At 36.0% G+C, this 20500-nt stretch overlaps 1 long non-coding RNA gene across 1 annotated transcript; it reads left to right on the forward strand.

The window, feature by feature from the left end:
* Positions 1-11873: 11873 nt before the first annotated feature.
* LOC127251118 (uncharacterized) lies at positions 11874-20029 on the forward strand. The gene is made up of 3 exons (XR_007838837.1): positions 11874-17957; positions 18034-19436; positions 19633-20029. It is a non-coding gene; the product is annotated as an uncharacterized LOC127251118 (long non-coding RNA).
* Positions 20030-20500: the final 471 nt, after the last annotated feature.

Raw genomic sequence — 20500 nt, forward strand, 5'->3', positions numbered from 1 at the left:
CCAGACCAACCGTCCCTAATGCGCAAAACACCCGGGATATACCATGCAGTATGGGAGAATCATGCGGAATACGTACCTGCACCAAGATATGGGTCATTAGACAGCCGTACAGGACAGGGGCTGCACACATGGGACGGACTATGGCCGAGAACCAGGGGCAGAAATGTCAGCCCGTGACAAATTCCCCCACTTCAAGTCGCAAACGCCCTCGTGAGACGCTACTTGAGTGCACTGACGTTGTTTATTGCACCCTCGGTATGCCTCTGCCGAACCTTTTCCTGCATACCATTCATTTGGTGCTCACCAATAGCCAGCGAGTTCTTTTGCCATAATCTATGTGCGACCCAACTTCCACTGCGCATCTCCACACACCGTCCGGAACATCCGTTGTTGCGGCTAGTGCAATTTTTGCCCGATGATCGTCCTTAACGTGGTTTTCACCTCACGAACAAAGCTCGGCCCTCTTGGCCTTTTCAGCAACGTCGAGCATACTCCCCTCCTTGGGATGTCCAGTTACCTTAGGACATGCTCTTCCTTGACGTGCAGACCAACATGCTCCTTGACTCGAGACATGCCCACTTTGTCGCTTCGTTCGCCACCAGCGTCAAGGTCCGCTCTGATACCACATGTAACGTGTCCGGAAGCTGACACGCCCAGCGCCTAGGCCACGCCCGCGCAGAGGCCCAGACCAGCCGTCCCTAATGCGCAACACGCCCGGGATATACCATGCAGTATGGGAGAATCATGCGGAACACGTACCTGCACTAAGATATGGATTATTAGACAGCCGTACAGGATAGAGGCTCACACATATGGGACGGACTATGGCCGAGAACCAGGGGCAGGAATGTCAGCCCGTAACAAGTGGCCTAGTTGGAATGCTTCGGGGAAATAAAGACGAAACCACAATTCCAAAAACCAAAAAGGGCCTGATGCGGCGGTATCCAATTTTTTAGCATCCTTATCTGTAAGACGGGTGCTAACCCTGGATAGTCCTTCAAAAAGATTGGCAAGGAAACTGGTGCCTAACGAAAAGAAACGACCCGAGGCTATATGTATGGTTAGATCAAGGTGAGAGGGAAGAACACATTTCGAAGGGGAAACTACGACATACTTACAGAGCCAAAAGAGCAGGAAGGTTGTATGCTCCCGGTCGGTCATAGGGGTCCCGTCTGCTCCTTGCTGGTCGTTTAAAAATTTGGTCCAGCCGCATTCCTTAACGCCAGCCAACGACCAGCCCAAATGGTCTCCATTGGGCTCTTGCCCATCTAGGGCACCCATTACAGGGTCTCCTCCCACAATTGGAAGATGTGCGATCATGGCCACATCCATGAGTGCAGGGCCGATGGGAGCTGTTGAAAGAAAGAAGGAGCAAATCTCAGGGTGCCAGAACGCTGCCATTGCTAAAAGAACCTTCTCATGTAAATGACATGGGAGTGTAGACAGAAGTATGGCTTGGTTGATTTGTTGATTTTTCCGATGATCTTGGACGTGTTTTGCTACCCTTTTGTACCAGGTGCGGTAGGGATTTCTGGGGTCCGTCAGATGAGTTTTGATGCTATCATGGAGACGGACGGCATTGTAGTTGAGATTGTTGATAGCCAGTAGATTTCCTGCCTCCAAGACCTCTCTCATTCGATTGGAGTCTTCAGGGGTAGTGCAGTATGGGCGGATGGTTGGAGTAAGCATTTTCATCACCACAAAAGCTGTTTCGGGGACTGATCCATCGAAGGGAAGTGCAGGTATGTATTGATTCGCCATGATTCTGGAGTTGCAAAGATTGAGAACGATGAAGGCTAATAATGAAGGTGCAGAGCTTGATGGCACAAAATGTGTTGCAGTAACAGAGACGGTTCCGCAAAAGAGGTATGGTTGTATATATATTGCGAACTTCCAAACGGCAATTGAGGAATGACGTTTGAAAGTCCGATGGCGGCGGGCAAGTTGTTACGCATGAAATTTGTAATTGTGTTAAAAAGCCCAAGTCAAATGAAGATGTGGGCCTCCAATTGGGTCTGTTAGGCTAATTGAGGGGTATTTTAAGACAATTGGTTGAACTGGACGTGCTTCTAAGGGTAAGGTCCGCAGGTCAGAAAGTCCGCAGATCGGAAGGTCCACGGGTCGGACAGTTTACAGGTCGGAAGGTCCGCGGGTCGAAAATTCCGCAGGTCGGAAGGTCCGCAGGTCGGAAAGTCCACAGGTCGGAAGGTCCGCAAGTCGGAAAATCCGCAGGTCGGATAGTTTACAGGTCGGAAAGTCCGTAGGTCGGAAGGTCCGCCAGTCGGAAGGTCTGCAGGTCGGATGGTCCATAAGGCGGAAAGTCAGCGAGTTGGACAGTCTACAAGTCGGTTGGTCAGGGGGTCGGACGATGTGCAAGTCAGAAGGTCTGTGGTCGGGCCAACAAGTCGGGTGGTCTGTAAGTCGGAAGGTTTGCGGCTGGACCAACAAGTCGGGTGGTCTGCAAGTCGGGAGGTTTGCGGCTAGACCAATAAGTCGGAATGTTTGCGGTCGGACCAACGACGCAGAAGGTCTACAATCGGTCCAAAAAGTCGGAAGATTCGCAGTTGGATAGGCAAATCGGTTGGTGTGGAGGTCGGATACTGTTGAGAGTGAGTGAGAGTAATAGTTTGGTCGGCTGAGGGCACGTGTCAGCAGAAGAAGAGTTAGCAGACGGTTGAAAAAAGAGGCATTGTAACCGTTTGGGTGACGGTTTCCAGTACCGTTTCTAAATAGTATTTAAGGATTGGGATATGCAACTGACAGGGGATCTTCAATCATCTTCAAATGACAGCAAAGTCAGTGATTCGGGGATCATCATTTAAATTTCCAGTATTTTACTTTCCAGTTTATTTTCTGTACCGTACAGTGTTTAGAGATTCTTAATCTCAGGCGCTAAATATATCAAATTCGAAGATAATTCCCTATTTTCGGATTTTACTTTTTTATTGTTGAAAAAATACATCAACAAAAATAAATAAATAAATTTCTAAATCCTAATCTCTCTCCCTTTCCCTCTCTCTCTCTCTTCTCTCCCCATCGACTCCGCCGATTCCCTGCCTCCGCAGCGATATCCTTCCGCCAGACGCCACCGAGCCGCCGCCGATTCCCTTCCTCTGCCAGAAGCCAACCTCCACCAGACGCCCTCCGCCGCGACATCGCTCCAGCGCCAGACTTCGCTGAGCCCTCCGCCTCCGCCATTCTTCTTCGCCGATCGTCCTTTGCCCAGACGACGATCTCCGCCAATCCGATGCCCAGTTCACCCCTGCGCCTGAGTTACAGTCCAGACGCCGCCCGCGCCAGACCGGTTCAACCACGACCCCACTTACACTATACTATTAACACCAATTCACATATAAGTAAACGATAAACATGCTATAATCCCTCTTAATTACTTACATATATAACAACCTGTTAACCTGCTATATTTTTTTTATTTTCAGCGAAACATAATATAACTCAACAGTAACCTGTTAACATTCACAAAGAGGATCTCAAACCATATCAAAAACTACGCAATCGACATACTCTTTATAAAAACACCATACAACTTCTAAAACAGACGTAATATGGAACAACGGAAGCAAAACAAGCCACGGTCCTGCCCGCAGGTCATCTATATACACGGTAACTCAAAATGCCTGTAAGAGTGTCACGGCTACTCCAGTCTGACCATCATGTTATATATAATCAGGATTACCTACAATGCATAAACTGAGTGAGATTTATAAATCGCCGTAAGTAGAAATTATGCATGATGTGAAGTTTATCTCAAAATTCTCATTATCCAGGATATGCTCACGTTTGAAATCACCAATTTATTTATGAAATACTCTTCAGGGCCCCTAGACACACTGCTATACACCGGAAAGAGCTCAATATCTACATATTCAAATCAAACGGTGGCCTACACCAAGTAGCCTACACCGGGTTTCCTCGTAAGGTTTCCCCAGGTCGCTTCTTCCTAGGTCACCTCTTCCGAATGCATTGTTTATGCATTGTATATAAAGTCACAATAGACGGTGGCCTACACCAGATAGCCTACACCAGGTTTCCCCAGGTCGCTTCTTCCCAGGTCACCTCTCCCGCCCTCGGTGTATAATCAGCGGTCTAACATAGTAAAACTATCTTATTTCATTTCAATGCATGATATGCATGCTTAATGAAAATGCAATGCAACATATTTCACAATATACAAATGTTATTGAACTCACTAGTTCAAACCACATAAATTTTAGAGGTCACAGACTCCCTCAACATCAAATATAGAGTTCATAGGTTCAACCATATCACATACAGGTCTCACAGGCTGAAACTAATTTATAGACGGAGCTCGCAGGCTCAAACAACATAATCACCGAATATTAATCACATATTACAGTTTTCTGATATTCACATATTATCAATCAAACATAAATAACTCACAAAATAATATATTTATGCATTGTAGTTGCAAATGAATTTCTACTTACCTGAAATTTTCCAAAAACATCAATAAACCTAACTCTTTACCGAATTTGTACTACAGTTTCACTCATTTCTCGAATCAAATCTGGACCCAAAAGTTTTCGTTCTCCAACTTCATCCCAATGTACTAGAGATCGACATATTCTACCATACAGTGCTTCATATGGTGCCATTGCGATAGTAGACTGATAACTGTTATTGTAAGAAAACTCAATCAAAAGCAAAAATTTGCTCTACTGACCTTGGAAATCTAACACACAAGCTCTGAGCATATCTTCCAGAATTTGTATCGTTCTCTCTGACTGTCCATCTGTTTGTGTAAGATAATTTTTTCTTCTTACGGACAAAGGAGACATATGACTAGTATGTGTCCGAGAGCACAAAAGGACCAAGGGAGAGTACCAACGCGAGTTTTTATGATGCAGAAGAAAATCCAGTTGTCACCGGTAAGCTTTCTATCTTCGGTACTTCGACTTATGTGTTATTTGATTCAAGGGCTACACATTCTTTTGCATCCACTGAGTATATGAGAAAACTGGGTAGAACACCTAAGTTAACTGAGGCTAAATTCGATGTGATGATTCCTTCTGGTGATACAAAACAAACGAATCAGATCTTGCGAGGATGTGTTATTCCTATAGAAGGTAAAGAATTATATGTTGATTCGATCGTGCTGGACATTAATGATTATGATGTGATATTGGGTATGGATTGGTTATCGAAATATGGTGCTACAATCGACTGTCAGAAAAATAGTATTGTATTTCAGTGTGAGGGTGAAGAACCATTTTCTTTTATCAGGATGAAGAAGCGTTTCAAATTTCCTATGATATCCGTTGTTAAGGCACAAAGATTACTGAAAAGTGGCTATGAAAGGCTATTTGATAAGTGTGATGGGTGTCGAGGGGAAACAGTGTCCTACTGTTGGTGATGTGCCAGTAGTGCGAGAATATCCAGAGGTATTTTCAGATGATCTTCCAGGGCTACCACCAGATCGCAATTGAATTTGTGATTGAGCTACAACCTGGAGTGTCACCTATTTCTAAATCACCATATCGAATGGCGCCAAATGAATTGAAAGAACTGAAAGTACAACTGCAAGAACTACTAGATAAAGGTTTCATTCGTCCTAGTTTCTCACCTTGGGGAGCACTAGTCTTGTTTGTCCGAAAGAAAGACGGCACGTTGAAGATGTGTATCGATTATCGAGAATTGAACAAAATCACGATAAGGAATAAATATCATTTACTCCGAATCGATGATTTGTTCGATCAGCTACAAAGTGCAACTATCTTTTCGAATATTGATTTGCGATCTGGGTATCATCTTGAAAATAAAGGCAGAAGACATTCCCAAAACAACCTTCAGTACGAGATACGGGCACTATGAATTTCTAGTAATGCCATTTGGACTGACAAATGCCCCAGCAGCGTTCATGGATTTGATAAATCGGGTGTTCAAAGAATTTCTAAACAAGTTCATTATTGTATTTATTGATGATATTTTGATTTATTCCAAGACTGAAGAAGAGCATGCGATGCATCTGAGGAATGTGTTAGAAGTTCTGAAAGAGAAACAGTTGTATGCAAAGTTCAAGAAATGTGAATTCTTGCTAGATCGAGTTGTATTCTTGGGACATGTGATATCGGGAGCAGCAATTTCAGTTGACCCAAGCAAAGTTGAAGCCATTAATAACTGGTCACAACCTACAAATCCATCAGAAGTGCGTAATTTTCTCGGACTAGCGGGATATTACCGTAGATTTGTAGAAGGCTTCTCTAAAATTGATTCTCCTTTGACACAATTGACCAGGAAGAATGTGACATATAAATGGACAGAATCATGTGAACAAAGCTTTCAAGAATTGAAGAGACGATTGACATCAGCTCCTATCTTAGCAATCCCAACCGGGATTGGAGGTTTTAAAGTTTACAATGATGCTTCAAAGAATGGTCTCGGGTGTGTATTGATGCAGAACGATAAAGTGATTATGCCTCTCGACAGTTGAAAGAGTACGAAAAGAACTACCCTACACATGATCTGGAGTTAGCAGCTGCGGTGTTTGCGCTCAAAATCTAGAGACATTACTTGTACGGTGAACGTTGCAAGATCTATACCAATCACAAGAGTCTAAAATATTTCTTCACTCAGAAAGAATTGAATATAAGACAACGAAGATGGTTAGAACTTGTGAAAGATTATGACTGTGTGATCAACTATCATCCTGGTAAAGCTAATGTTGTGGCAGACGCATTGAGTCGAAATCAGTAGAAAGAGTGGCAGCTATGACTTTAATTCAGAAACCTGAAATCCTTGACCTACAGAGGATGAACCTTAAACTTATTGAACCTGGACTTGTAACAGCAAAACTTGCAGCTTTAACACTCAGACCGACATTGCTGGATCGAATTCACGCAGAACAACAACATAACGAGTATTCTGCTAAGGTGAAGAAAGATATCACTTTAGGTGAACCCTCTGATTTCCAGTTGACAGAGAATGACGTACCCCGATACAGGAACCGGTTATATGTCCCAGATACTGATAAAATTCGTGAAGATGTGATGGCTGAAGCGCATTTGACACCTTATTTTGTACATCCTTGAGCCACTAAAATGTATAGGGACTTGAAATTGCATTATTGGTGGCCAGGTATGAAAAAGGACATTGTCGGATATGTAGAACAATGTTTGACTTGTCAGCAGATCAAAGCAGAACATCAGAGACCAGTAGGAACTTTACAGCCCTTGTTTATTCCACAGTGGAAATGGGAGAGTATTACAATGGATTTTCTTACAGGGTTTTCCAAGACATTCAATGGTTATGATGCAGTCTGGGTAATTGTTGATAGATTGACTAAATCAGCTCATTTTCTACCGATCTGCACTACATATTCTATGGAGCGTTAAGCCCGGATATATATACAAGAAATTGTTAGACTTCACGGTGTACCCCTCACTATCATTTCAGACAGAGACTCCAGATTTTTATCTAATTTCTGGAGGAGTTTGCATAAAGCATTAGGGATTAAGTTATCTTTCAGCAGTGCATACCATCCACAAACAGATGGACAGTCCGAGAGAACGATACAAATTCTGGAAGATATGCTCAGAGCTTGTGTGTTAGATTTCCAAGGTCAGTGGAGCAAATTCTTGTCTTTCATTGAGTTTTCTTACAATAACAGTTATCAGTCTACTATCGCAATGGCACCATATGAAGCACTGTATGGTATAAAGTGTCGATCTCCAGTACATTGGGATGAAGTTGGGGAACGAAAACTTTTGGGTCCATATTTGATTCGACAAATGAGTGAAACTGTAGTGCAAATTCGGGAAAGAATGAAAGCTGCTCAAAGCCGAAAAAAAAAGTTATGCTAATAAAAGAAGAAAAAAGTTAGAGTTTGAAGTGGATGATCAGGTATTTCTAAAAGTTTCTCCAATGAAAGGGGTAATGCGGTTTGGAAAGAAAGGAAAGCTTAGTCCAAGATACGTAGGTCCATTCTCCATTACTGAAAGAATTGGTGAAGTCGCCTACATATTTGATTTGCCTACATCCATGTCTCAAATAGACAATGTGTTTCATGTACCAGCATTAAGGAAGTACATAGCAGATCCATCACATGTTTTGAAAAGTGAACCTATAAAGCTAAAATCAAATTTGAATTATGAAGAAGTCTAGTAGAAATTCTTATGAGAGAAGTGAAACAACTTAGAAATAAATACATTTCATTAGTCAAAATACTATGGAGAAATCAGTCAATAAAAGAAGCTACTTGGGAAAGAGAAGATGAAATGAGATCTAAGTACCCAGAACTCTTCAGGTAAGTTAAATTTCGAGGACGAAATTTTTATAAGGAATGGAGGATGTGATGCCCAAGTTTCTCACTACTCATTGGTCAATATATATTTCATATTTTAAGTGCTAGTAAATTACTAGATGTTAATTTGTGGTAGTTTAAATATACTTCATGAGTTGCATACATTAGTTTACTTGAGTATTAATTGTTTAATTATATGTTCTGTTTATATTACTTATGTGTTAATTTATAATTAGTTGAGTATAATTCATACTTTGAGTGCACTTTATATTATTTATATGTCACTAGTGATGTTAGGTTATTTATTTTACTATTGAATGTTAAATTGTTTATAATTTGGTATATGTCTTACCTGTTTATTAATAAGAAAATATTATCATAATTTATCTGAGATTCTAGTATGATACAAATAAGTTGGATAAATTATTTGGATATTAGTGGTGTAAGTTAAATATAAATTACTTGAAAATTTATTGTAGTAATTAAATAAAAAATAAAATAAATAGAATAATAAAATAAATAAATAAAATAATAGTAATAATAATAATAATAAATATAAATAATAATAATAATAATAATAATAATAATAATAAAGAAATTTAAGGCGGTGGGGCGGGGTAATAATCCCCACCCCCCACCTCAATTATCATATCAATTTCAGAAGATAAGGAGAAAGGCAGAAGGCAACGTGAAGAAGAAAAAAAAATTACGCCGAATCCGTTATCAATTTCAGAAGATAAGGAGAAAGGCAGAAGGCAACGTGAAGAAGAAAAAAAAATTACGCCGAATCCGTTAAAAGTCTAGTTTAGGTATTTTTGTGTTCACGAATTATTACTATTTTTTACTAAGTATATGAAGTTTTGAATAGAAATAATTATTTAGTAAATTGGGGTAATATTTATAATTAATTGTTGTTAGATACGATACTGGAATCGTGAAAAAGGCTTTAAGAGTTAGGGTTATTGACGTTTTTGGCGAATTTCAGGTGAGTAGAAATTCATTTGCAACTACAATGCATAAATATATTCTTTTGTGAGTTATTTATATTTGATTGATAATATGTGAATATCAGAAACCTGTAATATGTGATTAATATTCTCTGATTTTGTGGTTTGAGCCTGCGAGCTCCGTAAATAAATTGGTTTCAGCCTGTGAGCTCTGTATGTGATATGGTTGAGCCTGTGAGCTCTGTATGTGATATAGTTGAGCCTGTGAACTCTATATTTGATGTTGAAGGAGTCTGTGAGCTCCAAAATTAATGTGGTTTGAACCAATGAGTTCAATAATATCTGTATATTGTGAAATATGTTGCATTGCATTTTCATTAAGCATGCATATCATACATTGAAATGAAATAAAATGGTTTTACTATGCTAGACCGCTGATTATACACCGAGGGCGAGAGAGGCGACCTAGGAAGAAGGGACCTGGGGAAACCTGGTGTAGGCTACCTGGTGTAGGCCACCGTCTATTGTGACTTTACATACAATGCATAAACAATGCATTCGGAAGAGGCAACCTGGGAAGAAGTGACCTGGGGAAACCTTGCGAGAAAACCCGGTGTAGGCTACCTGGTGTAGGCCACCGTTTGATTTGAATATGTAGATGTTGAACTCTTTCCGGTGTATAGCAATGTATCTAGGGGCCCTGGAGAGTATTTCATAAATAAATTGGTGATTTCAAACGAGAGCACATTCTGCATATTGAGAATTTTGAGATAAACTTCACATCGTGCATAATTTCTACTTACGAAGATTTATAAATCTCACTCAGTTTATGCATTGTAGGTAATCCTGATGATATATGACTTGATGGTCAGACTGGAGTAGCCGTGGCGCTCTTACAGGTATTTTGAGTTCCGTGTACATAGATGACGACCTGCGGGCAAGATCGTGGCTTGTTTTGCTCCCGTTGTTCAATATCACGTTTGTTTTAGAAATTGCATGGTGTTTTTATAAATAGTATGTCGATTGTGTAGTTTTTGATATGGTTTGAGCTCCTTTTGGTGAATGTTAACATGTTACTGTTGAATTATGTTATGTTTTGCTGAAAATATATATATATATAGCAGGTTAACAGGTTGTTATATATGTAAGTAATTAAGAGGGATTATAGCATGTTTATCGTTTACTTATATGTTGAATTGGTGTTAATAGTATAATGTAAGTGTGGTCGTGTCACCGCTGCCTTCATCCTCCGACCGAACCAAACCAGACCGCTCCAGCCGTTGTTCATCTCTTCTCCTTTCTCCAGCCAGCACAGCCCACCATGTCAACTCCTGCTCGCCTAAACACCAATCTGGAAATTTGGTAATATCTCTCCACCTTTCTGTTGCTTTTAATTTTGATATGCTTTGCATAAATTTCATCGATATGATATTCTGCAATGGAAGTTGAAGTGGTTTTTTGGTTGATTATTTGCTTCAATTATTGGGATAAATTGGCTTGGCTCACTGCAATAGGTGTTCTGGACTTGAAAGTGAAATCAAATTTTATGATGCCAAGAGAATTTTCTGTGAGTTTTTGGGTGCAATGATTGCAGATTGTGATTGTTATACATTTGGTTTTGATTGATCATAGGAAAAAACATGCAGAAATGTGCATCCATGCTTTGTTAAAGCTTTTTTTATAATACCAAAATTAGTCAATGAATATATTGCTTGTGAAAATACGTATTGTAATTTAGATATTTTTTTATGGGAAAAATATTTTGGGTGTAATGTTGCTTTTAAAAATATGTTGGATGAGATATATGCAATGAAATATGGGTTTTGAATCTTATGTTTCAAATAAAATATATTTGTTCAATGCCAGTGTCTTTTGGGGAAAATATTTTAGGATTTGTTCTTGGAAGTGTTTTTTTTTTTTTTTTTTGGGTATTATTATTATTATTATTACTATTATTATTATTATTATTTCATGTTTTCGTCTGTTTTGGGTGTGAATTTTTTGAATGAAAATTATATGCTGCATGTAATATTGTAAAAAATAAAGTGATTGAAGTGATGTTTTTAGTGAAAATTTATTATTTTGTGTAGGTTTATTCGTATCTTCTTTCATCTTATTTGTTTTTTATAAGATACTTTTGTTATTATTATTATTTTAGGCTGTGGTTTTTACTAGCACTTTGACCAAGTTTGAAAATGCTCTTAGTAGAGATGGTAATAATAATCTATTTCCCATGAAATAAATACATATAAATAAATAAATCACTAACAGAAAATGACACTTCCATTGAGGAATTATTATATATCATTTACATTCGAAATGATCATTTTTATTTTTATTTATTTATTGAATTCATTCTTTGATATTTTATTATTTCGTGTTGGATTTTATAGTTCAATGGATCCACCCCATTTAATAAGACATAAACACACCCATTATCGCAGCCCATGAAAATCAGGCCCAAACCCGCGACCCTTGGGCTGACCTGTGCCCTCGACCAGCACCCGCGACCCACAACCCACTAAGGATCCGCGTCTTTCTTAGATGCTGCGCTGACCATCCGATTTGGGGTTTTCATCTTGATCGTTGGATCTCTTTTGACCTAGGTATATATATGGAGGATGAGAGAGAAACCGTCTAATATACACATTCTCTTCCTCTCTCTACAGTAACGTCTCTCCCTAGCCTCTCTCATCCTCTCCCTCAACCCCTTCTCTAGCGACGGTTTGCGACGGTTCACGGCGGTGCTTTCCTCCTATAATCTTGTGGAGCTCCTTAGCACATTCGGTTTTCCCCTGTTTTGGTTGTTTCGAGTTGCAAAGGGCTCGTTCAACCTCGAAGGCGCTCGTTCGACTTGTTTTCTGCTTTGTGGGGAACTCCTTTTGTTTGTCGTGGGTTGTTAGGGTAGATTTTTGTGTGTTCGTCGCATTTTGGGTCTGTGTTTGTGTCGATTTTGTGATTCCGAGTTTGGTTTGAGGTTGAGCCTTCAAAAACCAAATCTAGTTCAATATTTTTACTCGATTTCATTAATAAAATCTTTCTTTCCGTTCATATTTTTAATAACAAGTGGTATCAGAGCTTTTTGGTATATTTTTGCTTTCAAAATTGAGTATTCTTTTTCTTTTGAGGTTTTTTGGTTGAATATATTTAGATCTACAAAAGGATCTGGTTGAATCGAACTATTTTAAGTGTTTTTTATTCTTTTCCTTATAGATCTATCTAATATTGGTTGTAAATCGTTAGATCTATCAAGGATCTGGTTGAATCGAACTGTTTTAAAGTGTTTCGATTCTTTTCCTTGTAGATCTACTCAAAACCGGCCGAAATATCACTCGATCCGTGCTCTCTAGCCTCTGTCGAGTGCGATTTGTGTTAATCGTGACTTAACCGCTACAAATCTGTGTAGTTTGGTTAAGTTTGAATCTAGTTTTGGTTAGTTTCTTACAAAATCGTTTTATTTTTTGATAAACGAATTTTGTTTTCAAAACTTTATTTAAATAATAAGTGTAAATCGGGATAAGTTGCCTCTATTTTTGTAAAGTTTTGTTAAAGATCCTTGCGGATCTATAATTGGGGAGTCAAAATCTAAAAGATTTTTTTTTAAATCTTAAAAATTTTGGTAAATATTTTTGGAAGATCTTTATATTTTCAAACTAAATCTCGTTTGAAATCTTCAGAATCTTTAAACCTTGTTTGTTTGTGTTCATTTTTTAGTCGGCATTGTGTAATATTCAATCTGTTTCAGGGATTCTATAATTTGTTAGAAGAGACATTTTTGTGTTTGTTTTTTGTTTTTTGTGAAACTGTTTTCACTAACCCCTATTTTCTACAAAAGAGAATAGGTTTGTTTTCTGTGAATTTCCTACTGTTTTGTAGGAATATAAATTTTTTGTTGTTTTGCTACAAGGGTAACCCCTTAACTCACATTATTTACTGTTTTGTGTTTGTTTTAATTCTATGCATTTAATTTTTTGTGCTCAAAAATAAATTGTAAAGGCTATTTTGAAACCTAGGTTACTAAACTCCGATCCTCACTTTGTGAGTGATTCTCGAATACCTCGGTTGAATATTCATGAATTTATGTTGTAATAGTTAAGTGATATATTTTCTTTGATTGCCTAATTTCTTGTTGTGATTATCTCTTGTGTGTGATAATTTGTTGTTGTTTATTTTCGTGTGATTTGCTTGCCATATATAGTCTGTTTTGGTGAAATTAAAATAAATAATTTTTTGAAATTTAAAAACAGATTTTTTTTTAAAAAAAAAAGGAAAATTTTTAAAATCTGGTTTAAAAACATAAAAAATGGTTGGTAGCTTTAGTTCTGTCTTTTGATGGGAAAATGAATTTTGCAATTTGGAAACAAAAAATGTGAAGCATTTTAGTCACTCAAAGAATAATTAGAGCAATTGAGCCGGATCATGTAGCTCAAGTTCCTCTAGAGATGAGGGCTGAGTTAGATGAAATGACTTACTCTATTATAATATTCAATTTAGCAGATAATGTAATTAGGAAAGTAGGTAAGCAAGAATCTGCTTTGAAATTATGGAATAAATTGGATGAACTATACACGCAAACTTCACTTCCTAGTAGGTTGTATTTTTTAGAAAAAAATTTTAGTTTTAAACTTGATTTGTCAAAATCAATTGATGAAAATCTGGACAGTTTTTCAAAATTAATAATACAAGATATAAAACTTACTGGTGATAAAAATATTGACGATTATAGTGCTATAGTTTTGTTAAATGCAATTCCTAACTCATACATGGATGTGAAATCTGCTATTAAATATGGGTGTGATTTTGTAACATTAGATGTAGTCATTAATGAGTTGAAATCTAAAGAATTAAATTTATAAATTCATAAGTCCAATAAGATAATAAGTCATGCATACTAGATGTAGGTCTCCTTTTAGATCAAATTAAAAAGGTAATTCTGAAGATAATAATAATAGTAATAAAAACCAGAATAGTATAAATAAATATAGATCTAAAAGTAGAGGAAACAATAGATCTAAAACTCCAAATAAAGGGGGTAAAAGATGTTATCATTGTGGTAATCCTAACCATTTTATACGTGAGTGTCCTAAAAAGAAGATTAATAACATTACAAACAGTAATAATAATGGTAGCCAACAGCATGTTAATGAGTTAGCCAATATGATATTACTTGATCGAAATTGTGGTCATGTGTTTACTGTTACTGTCGACTGCTTGAATGTAAACAATGTATGTATGAATGAATGACTTATTGATTCTGGATGCACTTACCATATGACTCCATTAAAATAGATTTTTTGTGAATACAAAACTTTAGTAAATTGCATTGTTTCCATGGCTGATAATAGTGTTTCTAATGTGTTTGGAATTGGTAGTGTAAATTTAAAATTTAACACAGGTTTTGTGCTAAAATTAAACAATGTGAGACATGTTCCTGGTTTATCAAATAATATGCTATCTTGTGTTGCTTTATCAGATTTAGAATTAGAGGAAAAATGGAGAAATGATCGTATGAAAATTACTAAGGGATCTTTAGTTGTGTTTAAAGCTATAAACGTAATAATTTGTACGTTACTTGTGCTGAACCAATTAATATGTCTGTAAACACAATAAATTCTGTTAAAAAGAATAGTGATTTGTAGCATAAGAGATTAAGACACTTAAGTAATAAAGGATTAGAAATTTTACATAAAAATGGATCCTTAGAAAATGTAAAATTTAATCCAGTGTCCTTTTGTGATAATTGTGTGTATGGTAAACACCATAAGGTCCAATTTCCCCATCTCCCTAGTGAAAAACATGAATTATCTAAATATGTATTGGATTATTTACATGCTGATGTGTGGGGCCCAATTTCTAGATATTTTTTATCCATTATTGATGATTTTTCTAGAAAAACATGGGTATTTCTTATGAAGAATAAATTTGATGTGTTTGATATTTTCAAAATTTGGAAAATTAAAATTGAAAATCAAACTGGAAAGAAAATTAAATATCTTAGAACTGATAATGGTTTAGAATTTTACAACTCCTGGTTTGATGTTTTTTGTCAAGAAAATGGTATAAATAGACATAGGACTGTCCCCTATACAACCCAGCAGAATGGGGTGGCTGAGAGGATGAACCGGACTCTCTTGGAGAGAGTTCGAAGCCTTTTGGCTTTATCCGGTTTGTCTAAAATTTTTTTGGGGAAAGCTGTTATGACAGTAGCTTATATAGTCAATAGATCACCCTTCATTCCTTTGAATGGTGCTTGTCCTGAATTTAAGTGGACTGGTAGGAAAATTGATTTTTCAAATATTCGGGTGTTTGGGTGTTCTGCTTTTATACATGTTAATAATGACAAATTAGACCCTAGAGTTGAAAAATGTGTTTTCTTGGGTTATCGGGAGGAGTTACGGGTTATAGATTATGGTTAAGGTCTAGACCTGGTTTTAAAACTGTTATTAGTAGAGATGTTGTTTTCAATGAAAATGAGATGCCTTGTTTAAATATTGAAAAATCTGGTTTGGATAAATCTGAAATTGATGTTGAAAATTTAGACTCTAGTAATACTCCAAATGAGGTGGAGTATAATATTGTTAGTATAGGTGATGTAGAAAATATAGAAAATGATGTTGAAATTCGTGTAGAATCTGCTGTGAGAGAGGAAACTGTTACTGAAAATGATAATAACATTTCTGAAGATCAAAATGAATCTGATTTTAATAATAGTAATCAAAATGAGTTAGAAAATTACCAAATGTCTGGAGATAGGGGTAGAAGAATCTCTAGGTTGCCTACTAGGCTTGGTGATTTTGATTTGTCTTCTTTGGCTTTTAGTGTATTTGAGAATTTAGATGGTAATGAATCTAAGACATTTAGGGGGGCCATAAATTCTGAAAATAAAAATCAGTGGTTAAAAGCAATGAAAAAAGAAATTGATTCATTATATGATAATAAAACTTGGTGTTTGGTTCCTAAACCTCTTAATTGTTATCTTGTTGATTGTAAATGGATTTATAAAGTTAAATAAGAAGATAATGGAATTAGATTTAAAGCTAGATTAGTAGCTAAGGGTTTTACCCAAAAGGAATGAATAGATTATAATGAAATTTTTGCCCCTGTTGTCAAATTTACCACTGTTAGAATTATGTTAGCTCTAGTTGCATTTTATGATTGGGAGCTAAAACAATTGGATGTTAAAACAACTTTTTTGCATGGTGAATTAAATGAGAAGATTTATATGAAACAACCTGAAGGTTTTATTGATAAAAACAAAATGAATCAAGTTTGTTTGTTAAATAAATCTTTGTATGGTTTAAAACAGTCACCTAATGAAATATCAAATTTGATAATTGTATGAAAAATCTTGATTTTATTAAAAGCAAATTTGATTATTGTTTGTATTTTAAGACTGTTAAAAACCAACCTATTTTTCTTCTCATTTATGTTGATGATATGTTGATTATTAGTCCATGTTTAAAGCTTATTGATCACGTGATTAAGTTTTTATGTGATAATTTTGACATGAAACTGTTGGGTGATGCCAAAGTGATTTTAGGCATGTGTATCACTAGGGATAGAAAGAATTCTAGACTGTTTTTTAATCAATCTACTTATATTTCGAAAATTCTTAAGAAGTTTTCTATGAGTGATGCTAAATCTGTTTATGTTCCTATGGCTTTTAGTTTTGTGTTAAGTAGGGATCAATGTCCTAAGTCGGAATCTGATTTTGAATATATGAAACATATGTCATATTCTAATGAATAGGTTCCATAATGTACTTAATGGTTAGTACTATGCCAAATTTAGCTTATGCTATTAGTTGTTTAAGTAGGTATATGTCGAACCCTGGTTTAAAACATTGACATGCATTGAAATGAGTTTTTAGATACTTAGTTGGTACAATAAATGTTGGTCTTGTGTATGGCAAAAATATTGAAAATGTTAAATTAGAGGATTTTGTGGATTCAAATTATGCAAATAATAGAGATAGTAAGAAAAGTACTACTTCCTATGTTTTTACTTTGTGCGGAACTTGTATAAGTTGGAAATTTCAATTGCAACATATTGTAGCACTATCCAAAATAGAACTTGAATATGTTGCAATAACTGAAGCTTTAAAAGAGGCATTTTGGTTAAAAGGATTAATCAGTAAGTTAGGTTATACAACATGTTGTTACTGTTTTCGGATAGTCAGTCGGGAATCCAGTTGTGCAAAAATCCTGTATTTCATGATAGAACAAAACATATTGACGTGCGTTTTCATTTCATACGTGATATTGTATCTAAAGGAATTTTAAAATTAGAAAATATTCCTTCTGAATATAACCCATCTGATATGGGTACTAAGGTTCTAGCTGCAAATAAATTTGTATCTTGTATGAAATACATATATGGGTGTGTTTGTTTGAGGGATTTGTTTGGATTTCCACTATTCATCCTATTTTTTCCCCCCAAAAACATCAAATCAAATACCTATTTTTTATTTTTTATATTATACTAAAAATCAACTTTACATTCAAAACATCACATCAACACCTATTTATATCACATCATACAACTATTCAAATTCAAAATTTTTACTATTCAAATCCCAACTCAAAATCCAAATCCTCAAACAAACACACCCAGAGGGTGTAGTAGGTAGGCTAAGTTAATATTTTTTACTAACATTATGTTTTTTTTTCTTTTGTGCAGGTAAAAAATATGGGCAATGATGTACCCCATCCACTCGGACGAAAAATCAGGTAGAGGATTTGTTGGATTTTATAGTCCAATGGATCCACCCCATTTAATAAGACATAAACACACCCATTATTGCAGCCCATGAAAATCAGGCCCAAACCCGCGACCCTTGGGCTGACCCGTACCCTCGACCCGCGCCTGCGACCCACGACCTGTTGAGGATCCGCGTCTTTCTTAGACGTTGTGCTGACCGTCCGATTTGGGGTTTTAATCTTGATCGTTTGGATCTCTTTTGACCTAGGTATATATATGGAGGATGAGAGAGAAGCCGTCTAATATACACATTATCTTCCTCTCTCTCTAGCTTCTCTCATCCTCTCCCTCAACCCCTTCTCTGGCGACGGTTTTACGACGGTTCACAGCAGTGCTTTCCTCCTGTAATCTTGTGGAGCTCCTTAGCACGTTCGATTTTCTCCTGTTTTGGTTGTTTCGAGTTGCAAATAGCTCGTTCAACCTCGAAGGCGCTTGTTCGCCTTGTTTTCTGCTTTGTGGGGAACTCCTTTTGTTTGTCGTGGGTTGTTATGGTAGATTTTTGTGTGTTCGTCACGTTTTGGGTCTGTGTTTGTGTCGATTTTTTTATAACGAGTTTGGTTTGGGGCTGAACTTTCAAAAACCAAATCTAGTTTAATATTTTTATTCGTTAATAAAATCTTTCTTTCCGTTCATATTTTTAATGACATTTCGGATGAAGCCTAAAGCAACCATGTGATCACAAATATTTGATTCTCCCTAAGCTTTTATTTTTGGATATATAAGCTTCTTAGTAAATGAAAAATAGAAAAGTTACAAATTGATATATATAAGCTTTTTTTTTCGTTTTGTTTTGTTGTCCTTTTTTTTTTTTAATTTTTTTTTTTTATGCATGTCTAATAGATATCCTATATTTGGTAAGTTTATATATTTGTAGGTAAAAACAGAATATAGTTGTGAAATTTCTTTTGTTACAAAAAACAAAAATTATGAATACAGTAAAAACCTAATCTACTTGTGGATTTTTCTCATTATTTGAATTTGTTTTGGAACATGCCTTTGTTCTTTGGTTTACGATCATTTTTGAGGATTTTAATATATCTTTTAGCATTAAAATTCAAAAACGATTATTTGGTTTGTTGAAGGTGTTATAGTACTTGTATGTGTGTATATACAATTATGCTATAAATATTATACTGTGAATGTATATTGTTTCTTAATTAATTAGTTGGGATGTCGTTGAAATTAAGTTGTTACAAAACAAGTAATCTTTGATTGAAGAATTGTGCTTTCTACCTTAGTTTTTTCTGAGTTGGAGCATTGGATTTATTATGTGATGTACCGATATATATATATATATATGTATGCTGTTGCAGTTTGGTGGTATTGATCCAAAAAAGTTGTTACCAAGAAAATTTCTGGAAACATATACTGTATGTTTTAGTCTTCTTCACCTTGGAGCCTCTGCCTAGCTTTGTAAATGAATTTTGAATGCTTCTGCAACCCTGATGGTACGTATATCGATTTAATTAATAAATTTGCTGCTATTCGTCACGACATATATATATATATAGATCATTAATTGTGTAATTAATTAATAGGTGCCTCCTAGCTGAGCTCTATCAACGGTTAATGTGTTTGAGAATTGAGACTGAGCATTATTTATCTCTATCTATATATATCATCATCTTCTTTCTTTGCTTCTAGGAATGACAAGCTACGCAATGAAGGGTGTTTATTATTAATGTCCCTGGGATAATTATTATATATGGATGCTCATCATCCTATACATTCAGCTGGATGGTCATCATCTTATTGGCAACTACGTACTGCATGTTATACGCCAATCTGATTCCCATGCATGCATGTTTTTCCTTAGCTCGCTCTTGATCAGGCCCAATCATTTTTTAATTTGCTTCCTTCAAAGCATGCATTATCAAAAAGGAAGTGTATATATGCAACATCAGAGCAGCTGATGGTGCAATATTTTTGCAGTTAAATTTGCGACTGCTGAGGCAATGAATTAATGACTTGAGTTTCATCATGCTTACTTTTCTTCTGGTCTTAATATTTTGTCATTCATGCCCAAACTTTGTGCATATATTATAACATCTATGTTGTTTACAAAATTAATTTCATGCTACATTTTACATCTACATAAAATGACTGTTATGCTTATTAGTCCTTTGAAATTTTCTTTTAGGTTAATGCAGCTGGAGATCTGTGTGCTATTTGCCAAAAAAAAAAAAAACACTCTCTCTGCTGCTATTATGATATTTTTTTTTTCAGTTTTCGTAAACAAGCTCTTACTTTTCATATAAAATGAGTAATTGATATTTTTAAAATGATTACACTTATGATAACTATTATATAACATAAATACAATTTTATGGGTTCGTTTGTTTTTCCATTTCAAATTCATATTTATTCTATCCAATTTGCATGGTTCTCAGTAAAAATATTTTGTTTGGGGAATTCTCCCCCAAATACATTGTTCATCTTTTTTTTTTTTTTCTTCCCAAAAACATCAAATCAAACACCTATTTTTTATTTTTTATATTATACTAAAAATCAA

The sequence above is a fragment of the Andrographis paniculata genome, unplaced genomic scaffold, assembly GCF_009805555.1.
Source record: "Andrographis paniculata isolate CXL003 unplaced genomic scaffold, ASM980555v1 Contig38END, whole genome shotgun sequence".
NCBI lineage: Eukaryota > Viridiplantae > Streptophyta > Magnoliopsida > Lamiales > Acanthaceae > Andrographis > Andrographis paniculata.